The sequence below is a fragment of the Procambarus clarkii genome, chromosome 80 (genome assembly GCF_040958095.1).
Source record: "Procambarus clarkii isolate CNS0578487 chromosome 80, FALCON_Pclarkii_2.0, whole genome shotgun sequence".
NCBI classification, from domain to species: Eukaryota; Metazoa; Arthropoda; class Malacostraca; order Decapoda; family Cambaridae; genus Procambarus; species Procambarus clarkii.
The window spans coordinates 8902001-8913484 of NC_091229.1; positions in this window are offsets into that span (position 1 = coordinate 8902001).

Consider the following 11484-nt stretch of genomic DNA (forward strand, 5'->3'; position numbering starts at 1 on the left):
AAGAAAATGCATTCTGCCCACCCTTCTCTTTCTTGCCTAATTTTTGTTGTTTGGTCATAGAATTCTATTAACCCCGTGAGACACGATTTACCATTTTTGAACCCATGCTGGTGGTGCATTACAAAGTTATTTCCCTCCTGATGCTCTACGAGCGTTTTCCTCACGATCTTCTCCATCACCTTGCATGGTAAACAGGTTGGGAAAGCTGACCTGTAATTTAGTGCCTCTTGACTTTCACCCTTTTTGTATGTTGGGACTACATTAGCTGTCTTCCAACTTTCCGGTAGGTCTCCTGTTCCCAGTGACCTGTTTTAGACCATAGAGAGTGGCACGCTTAGGGCTTCTGCACCTTCTTTTAGTATTCACAGTGAGATTCTGCAGGCCCAACAGCCTCTGACACATTCAGCTCCAACAGATTCCTTTTGATCTCATTACTATTGAGGTCAAAACCCTCCAAGGCTGCTTGGTTGGCCTCCTTCTCATTTAGCGCATTTCTTGCCCTCTTGTATCTCTCCCTGCTCTCTGGTGTGCTGTTATTTCTGTACTTTCTCCATTTTCTTTTACTCACTTGCTTCGCTACCTAACATTCCTGGTTGAACCATGGATTCTTCTGTTGCTCTTCGCTTTTCTCCTTTTGGACCGGGATAAATCTATCTGCAGCTTCCTGGCATTTCTGTATGACATAGTCCATCATATCCTGTATATTCTTCTCTCTGAGTTCTGTTTTTCATGATATTCCCCCTTAGGAAGTTCCTCATCTTCATATTTTCCTCTTCAGTACTACAGTCTTTTCCCTTCCAATCCCATCCTTGGATAGGTTATCCCTGCCTCCACCAGATACTCAAATGTCAATGCATTGTGGTCACTTTTTCCTATGGGGGCTACAAATTTGACTTCTCTTACTTCTGACTTATTCAAGGTGAATATCAATTCTAGTCTAGCTGGTTCGCCATAGCCTCTCATTCTAGTGGGTTCCCTGACATGCTGGCTTAGAAAGTTCTTTGTTGCCACTTCCAAGAGTTTAGCTCTCCATGTTTCTGCTCCTTTATGTGGGTCCCTATTCTCCCAGTCTATCTTTCCATGGTCGAAATTTCTCATGATTAAGAGTCTGGAGCCATTCCTGCAGGCAACTGAAGCTTCTCTCTCTATTATATTATTGGTTGTCATGTTGTTCCTATCAAACTCCTGTCTGGGTCTTCTGTCATTTAATGGAAGGTTGTAAATGACTGCCACTATTATCTTCGGTCCACCCATTGTCATTGTTCCTGTTATGTAATCTCTGAAACCGTCAGAGCCCGGAATTTCCATCTCATCAAAGCTCCAGTCCTTCCTTATCAGCTGGGCCACTCCTCCACCTCCTCTCCCTTCCCTAACTTTCCTTACTATATAATAGTCCTTTGGAAACACAGCGTCTATTAAGACTCCTGACAATTTTGTTTCCATGAATCCTATTGCATCTGGGTTTTCTTCCTGCACCCTTTCCGCCAGTTCACTTGCTTTATTGGTAATCCCATCGATGTTTGACTACATTACCTTGAAGCTCACTTTCCTATATCCATTTTCACCCTCCCTCCCTCCCTATAAGTGTAGGAAGTTGATCCATGGGCATTTCTACTTGGGTAGGCTCCTCCTCCTCCTGTAGAGAAGTTGCCAGTGGTTCAGGAGGAGCTGAGGTGGAGAACAAAAGGCTTAAGTCTTGCCTTAGTCTGTTTGGGACAGGAAGAAGTCCTGAGGGGGGGGGGGGGGGTAGAAGTAGTACTTGGGGTTGGGGGGCAGGGATTGCTTGAGGTGAGGGCCTGCCCTCTTGTGGTGTAGTTAACAGGGGTTTGCATGGAGGCGGGGGTGAGGGATGGAGGGCCTAATTCTTGCCTGGGCCTGCTTGTGACAGGAAAAAGACCAGGGGATGGGAAGGTATAGGATACTCGGGGTAAGGAGGAGAGGGAGGATTTGGGTGATATGGTGGGTATTGTGTATGTGTGTGTGTGTGTATTCACCTATTTGTGCTTACGGGAGTTGAGCCTTGGCTTTTTGGGCCCGCCTCTCAACTGTCAATCAACTGTGTATAGGTTCCTGAGCCTACTGGGCTCTATTATATAGACACTTAAAACTGAATATGAAGGCTGCCTCCACCACATCACTTCCTAATACAATCCATTTGTCAACCACTCTGACACTAAAAAAGTTCTTTCTAATATCTCTGTGGCTCATTTGGGGACGTAATTTCCACCTGTGTCCCCTAGTGCGTATGCCTGTGTTAAATAGCATGTTCTTGTTTACTATATTAATTCTGTTGAGAATCTTGTATGTGGTGATCATGTCCCCCTTAACTCTTCTGTCTTCCAGCGACGTGAGGTTTAATTCCCGTAGTCTCTCCTCATAGCTCATACCTCTCAGCTCGGGTACTAGTCTGGTGGCAAACCTTTGAACCTTCTCCAGTTTAGTCTTATGCTTGACTAAATATGGACTCCATGTTGGAGCTGCATACTCCGGGTTTGGTCTGACATGTGTGGTTGTTACAACCCTGGGTTCCTTAGTTGGAAACCAGAGGTCAAATTGAACTCTAAATAATTACTATACATTAATTCATAGAATTGGATCATGTGAGAAGTATATTTAATTACAATAACATTTATATTATGGCTCCTTAAAACCGGGGGTATGCCTTTTTCCCGTCGCCCTTGCCAAACGTAAGATGAATCTTGTTTCTCACAGAGCATTCAGACTCTGAGCTTGTTGTTGATTAAATATAATATTGAACTAGTTATCAGCTATTCTTAGAACTATTAAAGTAACTAGTAATGAAGGTCGGTGAAGACATGTATTGTTTGTAGCTGCACAATCAACTTGGTAGCTTCCCGGCAACAGCAACGTGAGAGACCTCGAGGAATTAGTGCTGGTTCCTCCTTCTCTGGTCTGGCTGTGCTTGTGGCAACATCGTCCCTGTGTGGCTCTACCTCCATTCTCCTCCTCCTTCTCCCTTTCCCTTACCTTAGTCTACAGTGATTCTCTAAGTTAAGTATAACCTTGTGTAACCGGTCTCTGGCAAAAGTTGTAGTTATTGATTAGTCTAAGCCAGTGTTTTGGACATCCCTAAGTGTATTGTGTAGTGACTAGGGGCTTAGCCACGTGGGGCTTAGCTACTCTAGGCTGCTTCAAGCCTTTCATGTGCCTCTATTCAAGTAGACTTCACCTTAGTTTTGTCCAAGTGTAAGCCTTGAATCCTGCGTTGTGGACCAAGGTAGTTAACGAAAGATAGTGTGGTAAAGTGTTGTTATTATAGTAATTTATATATATGGGGGGGTTGTTATAGGGTTTAATAAATAAGTTAGTTTTTGAGGTGTATCCATTAATCCTGTTGAAGTGGCATAGATGATTATATACTAGACAGCAGACCTGTGGTCTAAAACCTTGAAGCATTAACAGGAACCTATGTTCCTTGGGGGCTGGGCCTATCTACCCCACTATTTTTGTTACATCTTGATTCTAGCTATTAGCCCTCTCACTAATACCTCATACCCCCCATAACAATTATCTTTTTCATAAGTGGGGCCTGTCCGGGAGGAACTTTTTAATTGTAAAAAAATAGATTTCTGAGTGCCAAAGCTAAAATTCTTGAATTCCGCAGAATGGTTGTGTGGTAACCTAGAGTCCAGATCTACTAAGGATACATCTTGCACTGACTGGACACCCAGCTGGATCACTTCACGATTGAGGTAAGTGTGGCCTTGTGATAGGGGCCGTGCAAATTAAAAAAAAAATATCCAATTTTTATTTAATTTTTTCTTTGGCTAGGAGCTAAAATAATTAATGATGGAGACTATGTTGCAGGAACTGACAAAGACACCTTCAGCAGTAGAGATCACGAAGCTTACCAAAGATAATTTAGTGTTGTTAGGCAAGGAATTTGGCCTCGAGTTAGATGAAGCTACTAAAATGGGGAGCCTAACAAATTAATTTTTACTGCATTGCATAGGTCAGGGCCTATTAGCAAGGGATAAAAATTTATGCCAGCCCAGTCCAGCTGAAAGTGTAGCTAGTTGGAATATGGAGTTAGAATTACAACTAGCCCAGTTAAGACAATGGCACAGTATTGTTGGTCATCGTGGCACAGTATTGTTGGTCACAGTATTGTTGATCATAATGACACAGTATTGTTGGTCACAATGGCACAGTATTGTTGGTCACTGTGGCACAGTATTGTTGGGCACAGTGGCACAGTATTGTTGGTCACAGTGGCACAGTATTGTTGGTCAGTGGCACAGTATTGTTGGTCACGGTGGCACAGTATTGTTGGTCACGGTGGCACAGTATTGTTGGTCACGGTGGCACAGTATTGTTGGTCACGGTGGCACAGTATTGTTGGTCACAGTGGCACAGTATTGTTGGTCACGGTGGCACAGTATTGTTGGTCACAGTGGCACAGTATTGTTGGTCACAGTGGCACAGTATTGTTGGTCATAGTGGCACAGTATTGTTGGTCACAATGGCACAGTATTGTTGGTCACGGTGGCACAGTATTGTTGGTCACGGTGGCACAGTATTGTTGGTCACAGTGGCACAGTATTGTTGGTCACAATGGCACAGTATTGTTGGTCACGGTGGCACAGTATTGTTGGTCACGGTGGCACAGTATTGTTGGTCACCGTGGCACAGGATTGATGGTCTCAGTGTCACTATGTTGTTAGTTATACTGGCACAGTACTTTTGGCCAAACTGGCACAGTATTACACAAGAACATAAAAATTAATGTAACTGCAGAAACAATCGAGGGACCCCACCTCCACCACGTTATGCGGTAATTGGTACCACAATTTGACAACCCCTGTTACTAACCTAGTATTTACTAAGGTCTTTCCTAAATCTAAACCTATCCAATTTATATCCATTGTTTCCTGTTCTGTCTTGTGTTGATACTTTTAATACCCTAAATATTAAAATAATGATAGTACCCTCTCTTATGGTCATTCATCCACTAGTAAACCTCTATCATGTCACCCCTAACTCCTCGCCTATCCAGTGAATGCCATTTAAGCTTTGTTAATCTTTCTTCATATGACAGGTTTCTGATTTGGGGGATTAACTTTGTCACCCAATGCTGGACACGTTCGGCGACCAAAACTGAATTGCATAATCTAAATGGAGCCTAACCGGAGCAAGATATAGCTGAAGAACAACACCAGTAGTCTTGTTACTAACTAATTAATTAATACTAGTGTCAATTAATTCAATTAATTAATTCAATTAATTAATTCAATTAATTAATACTAGTGTCCTATTTGTCTTATTATGAACATTTATGCATTGGTTTTTTGGTTGTATATTCTTACTAATCATAACACCCAGATCCCTTTCGCAATCTCAACACCATCTAGTTCGTATCTTGTAACTCTATCATCATTACCTAACCTCAAAACTTAATATTTGTCAGCATTAAACTGCATCTGCCAATATTTTAACCATTTCAAAACTCAATTTAGATCGTCTTGAAGTGATAGTATTTTTCAGTGTTTTCCCTCCTGATTTTTGTATCATCGGCAAATATGAAAATATTGTGGCTCAAACCTGAATCTAAATCATTTATATATATTATGAATAACAAAGGTCCCAGGGCAGAGCCTTGAGGCACTCCACTTACAACATTTTCCCAACCTGACTTAACTCCATTTATACTAACTCTCAGTTTCCTTTGGAATAGCCATGCCCTAATCCAACTTAATATAGCACACCCCAATACCATGAGCCTCTATCTTTAAATCGATCTTTCATGTGACACTCTATCAAAAGCTTTGCTAAAGTCCAGGTACGCAACTTCACAAAGCTTACCACTATCAACTGCCTCAATTATGCCAAAATTTGATAGCAAATTTGTGAAATTTTCATTTAACAAATTTTTCAATTTCTGAAACATTTATTAATTTATGTTTTTCAAGATGAAGACGAATTATATTTGCAATTATAGATTCAATTAACTTTCCCACAATAGACGTTAGGCTAATTGGCCGATAGTTTGAAGCAAGTGATCTATCTCCTTTCTTAAAATTTGGTACCACATTAGCAACCTTTCACGACACTGGAACACTGCCTGGCTCTAATGATTTATTAAATATGGAAGACAAATGATCGCAAAGCTCCCCTTTGCATTCTTTAAGCACCCTGGCAAACACTTCGTCGGGCCCTGGGGATTTATTTGGTTTGAATTTCACAATTTGTTTAAAAACATAATCCCTGGTAACTAAAACTAGTCAACATGTCCACGTCCCCATCCATATAGACTTGTTCGGCTGAAGGCATATTTTTAAGTTCCTCTTTAATAGCTACAGAGATAAAATATTTATTAAAAACACTATTCATCTCTACGTCATTATCTGTTATCTGACCAGTCTCAGTTTTTAAAAGGAACACATCAAGGACACCAATACCACAGTGCTCCCCCCTCAGGACCACATCAAGGACACCAATAATGGACCAATCCTTTCATTAATCTTTGTTTGATATAACTGAAAAAAACATTTTGGATTTGCCTTTGCTTGCCCTGCTGTGCGAAATTCATGGTTTCCTTTTGCCGTCCTTATCTCTTTATTTTTTATAACATTTCTAACCAGTTGTACGAATTCTTGTTTTAAACTGACTTCCCCATTCTTAATCCTTTTGTACCAAGCTCTCTTTCTACCTTTATGGTTCTTCAGATCCTTTGTTATCCATTTCAGGTCATTAGTATTCGATATATTCAATTTGAATGGTATACTGCGTTCCGGTGCTTTGCTTAGAATATTTTTGAATAAGTTATATTTTGAATCCACATCGAAATCCCTTTTTACATCACTCATCGCTGGTCTGGTCTTGTTCCAAGACCGGCCCACCCCCATACCCAAGACTTTCCAATCTATTTTACCCAACAAATTTCTTAGGCTATTAAAAACAGCTTTTCGAAAAGCTGGCGCTTTAACAGAATTTTCTCCTACAGATCTATTCCATTCTATGCTAAATCTGATTTCTTTGTGATAACTGTTCCTTAGTTCACTCTCAATTTCGATGTCATTAATTTGCGTTTCCCCTGTTAATTAACACTATATCTAATATTATTTTCCCATGTTGGTTCCTTAATGTGTTGCATAAGAAAGCAATCGTCAGTTAATTCTAGAAAATCTTCTGCTTCGTTATTCGCTGTTCTGTTAATCCAGTTTATTCACAAAATTAAAGTCATATCTTTTAAGGTGACAGACAATGTACAAACTACAAGGCACCGATAAATAACATTTAATCTTTGCACACAACCCGATCGTATCGTGAGACATCCGGCCAAATAACACTGAAATAATCGACAGATACACCCACGACAAATATCGACAATAGACAACGCCAGTTATACATCAGCAAAGCACGTGATGAAAAATGTGAGTGTCAGACCACGGACGAGGAATTGAAACAAGAATTTCTTTAAGTACTTTCGTATTTAATAATACATCATCAGAAGGGATATAATATATATATATATATATATATATATATATATATATATATATATATATATATATATATATATATATATATATATATATATATATATATATATATATATATATATATATATATATATATATATATATATATATATATATATATATATATATATATATATATATATATATATATATATATATATATATATATATATATATATATATATATATATATATATATATATATATATATATATATATATATATATATATATATATATATATATATATATATATATATATATATATATATATATATATATATATATATATATATATATATATCGTACCTAGTAGCCAGAACGCACTTTTTGGCCTACTATGCAAGGCCCGATTTGCCTAATAAGCCAAGTTTTCATGAATTAATTGTTTTTCGACTACCTAACCTGCCTAACCTAACCTAACCTAACTTTTTCGGCTACCTAACCTAACCTAACCTATAAACATAGGTTAGGTTAGGTTAGGTAGGGTTGGTTAGGTTCGGTCATATATCTACGTTAATTTTAACTCCAATAAAAAAAATTGACCTCATACATAATGAAATGGGTAGCTTTATCATTTCATAAGAAAAAAATTAGAGAAAATATATTAATTCAGACAAACTTGGCTTCTTCAAACTTCAGACTCTGAAACTCATGAAACTTTCTATATTGCAGATAAAACTGATTTGGCAACGATGAAACTCAAACTAGAGCTGGCCAAGATTGAACGTGAGCAGCAAAGAGAAGCAGCTGCCATACGAAGGGAAGAACAAGAACGTGAGGCTGCCTTAAGAAGGGAAGAAATCGCCCTCAAGGAATGTGAGTTTGCAATGCTCCGTGAGCGGGAAAGAGTACAGCTTGAAACCAAACAACGCGAGTTGGAGATGCAACGCGAACATGACAAGCAACAAGCGACTCTGGCTCTAGAGTGTCGTCAACGCGAAATCGCCTTGGAAACTTCACACTTCACTCAACGCCAGCAAGCTACTGCCAATCTTCCCGTCAGTTTTAATATATCACATGCAAGTAAGTTAATGCCATCCTTTGTAGAAGCAGAAGTTGATGTGTTTTTCACTACCTTTGAAACCCTTGCTAATCAACTCAGTTGGCCTGTCGACCACTGGGCCACACTTCTCAGAGTCCATCTTACAGGTAGAGCTGCAGTCACACTCAGTACTTTGGCGTCTGAGAATGACTACCACACTCTGAAACAAGCAGTGTTGGACGCCTACCTCCTCTCTACTGAAAGTTATAGAAGGAAATTCCGTGACCACCTGAAGGCAAGTACTACTACCTTCCTCGAGTTTGCTAACACAAAACGGAGATATTTCATGAAATGGCTGGAAGCAGCACATGTCTCTACTTTTACAGAACTCGTCAACCTGATGCTAGTTGAAGAATTCTTGAGGCGTGTGCCGCCTCCTGTCCGTCTCTACTTAGCAGATAAAGAAGAAACCGACTACCTGAAGTGTGCTAAGTCGGCTGACACTTACAGCCTCATCCACCGGCTGACACCTGAACCATCCTCCAGTAAGAAGTCGTGGTACAGTTACGAGAAAGTGAGCACCGATCAAGCTGGCTCGCAATTGTACTGCAAGTATTGTAGACTTTATGGACATACCATAGACAAGTGTGGTAAGTCTCAATACAAGGGAACCACTGACCCGAAACCCAAACCAACTCCTCCTAAGTCCGGTAAGCCTGTGATGAATGTTGGTGTTAATGTTAATGATCTTTCTCTTTTCAGTAACCACCTGTATACTGGAACTGTCTCTGCCAACGGTTCAAATCCGGAGGGACGTTTCAAATTGAAGATCTTGAGGGACACAGCGGCTCTTCAATCGATCATCTTGAAGTCGGTTGTGCCCAACATCGTCTACACCGGAGAAACTGTCTTCATCACTGACCTCACTGCTACCACTCCATACCCTCTCGCCAGAGTCCACCTGGATTGTCCCTACGTGAACGGAGAAGTCCAAGTCGCCGTCAGGGAAAAGCCTTTTCCCATGCCTGGAGTGCAACTTCTCCTAGGCAACGACTTGGCAGAAGACCTGCAACCAACCAACCTGATCGTCATGGACAAACCCCAGGTGTGTAACTCTGTGCCAAGTAACCCTATTCTAGCGTATGTTCCAGCAGAGGTTCAAGAGAGTGATGAAGTTTCTCCTCCGGTTCTCGTGACCACCCGTGCACAAGCCGCACGTCCACAGCCAGCTGACTCTACTGCTACCGCTGTCCCTCAAGACCCTCAGAAACTACCCCCGCATCTGATCAAGTTGGAGTTCCGTAAGTTGCAGAGGGAAGATCTTACTTTAACACCATTGTTTTTCCAGGCTGAGACTCAACCCGACAGTATTCCTGGGTTCTTCCTAGAGAACGACTTGCTCTACCGCAGATATAGACCCAGTAAACTGAAGGAGGAGGACGATTGGGCCAACATCGAACAACTTGTGATTCCAACCAGCCTGCGGCCCACTATTCTACACCTGGCCCACGGAGCACTCTCCCACTACGGCTTCAACAAGACTTACCATGGAATTCGTCAAGACTACTACTGGCCAGGTATGGTAAATAGCGTCAAACAGTACGTAAAACAGTGTCATACATGTCAGATGGCAGGCAAACCGAACATCTCCATTCCCAGAGCGCCACTGATTCCCATACAGGTGCCTGCGGAACCTTTCCACAGACTCATAATAGACTGTGTTGGTCCTTTACCTCGGACCAGTTCAGGTAACGCCTACATCCTAACCATCCTGTGTCCTACCACCAGATTTCCCATAGCAGTTCCAGTGAAGAACATCACGGCTGCTACGGTTGTAAAACATCTATTGAAGATCTTCACTCAATACGGATTTCCCAGGGAGATTCAGAGCGACTGTGGTACCAACTTCACCAGTGATCTCTTCAAAAGGACACTGCAGGAGTTCAACATCAAACAGGTATTGTCCAGCCCCTATCATCCTGCTTCACAGGGTTCTCTTGAACGTAGTCATCAGACTATCAAAGCACTCTTGAAAAAGTTTTGTAGTGAAACCTCTAAGGATTGGGATAAGCAAATCGACCTTATAATGTGTATTTACAGAAGTCTCCCCAATGAGTCCCTAGGAGTATCTCCTTATGAGATGCTCTACGGCCGTAAGTGCCGTACTCCCCTTAAGGCTTTCAAAGACTCTCTCCGAGATGCCACCTTCAGTGAGCATCAGAATGTGCCCCAGTTTCTTCAAAACCTTCAACACATTCTAGAGAGAGTCCACTGCTTTGCCCATGATAATCTATTGAAAGCCCAGGAGAGGATGAAGACTCATTACGACCAGACCAGCAAAGTAAGAAAATTTAAGCCGGGAGACTTCATCCTAGCCTACTTCCCTATCCCAGGTTCACCTTTACAAAACAGGTTTTCAGGACCCTACCGCGTCAAAGAGTGCAGAAATAACAACAACTACGTCATAGAGACTCCAGATAGGCGGCGGAAGACCCAGCTGTGCCACGTCAACCTCCTGAAGCAATATAATGGTACTCCTCCCACTGTCCTAATAAATTACTCTACCTTCACAGAACCCTACATCCACAGTGAGACCTTCCCAGCTTCTCCTCCCGAAAGCACTGACAAGGAGTCGGCGCTTTCTAATTCCGAAATCCTTAATGATCTTCCCAAATACTTTCAGGATAATCACAGTGCACCTCTTGTCAAGATCTTCAGAGAACATCAGGAGTTGTTCCGAGATGACCCCCAAGAGTGTAATGTTACCCAGCACGACATCCACCTGCTCCCCGACACCCGGCCGATTCGTCAACCCTTCTACCGAATCAGCCCTAGCAAGAAGGAAGTCATGCGTGCTGAGGTGCAGTACCTCTTGGATCATGGACTGGCTACACCTTGTGAGTCCCCCTGGGCCTCACCCTGTATCTTGGTGCCCAAACCCCAAGGTAAGGTGCGGTTATGTACTGACTATCGTAAACTCAATCAAGTAACTGTCAAG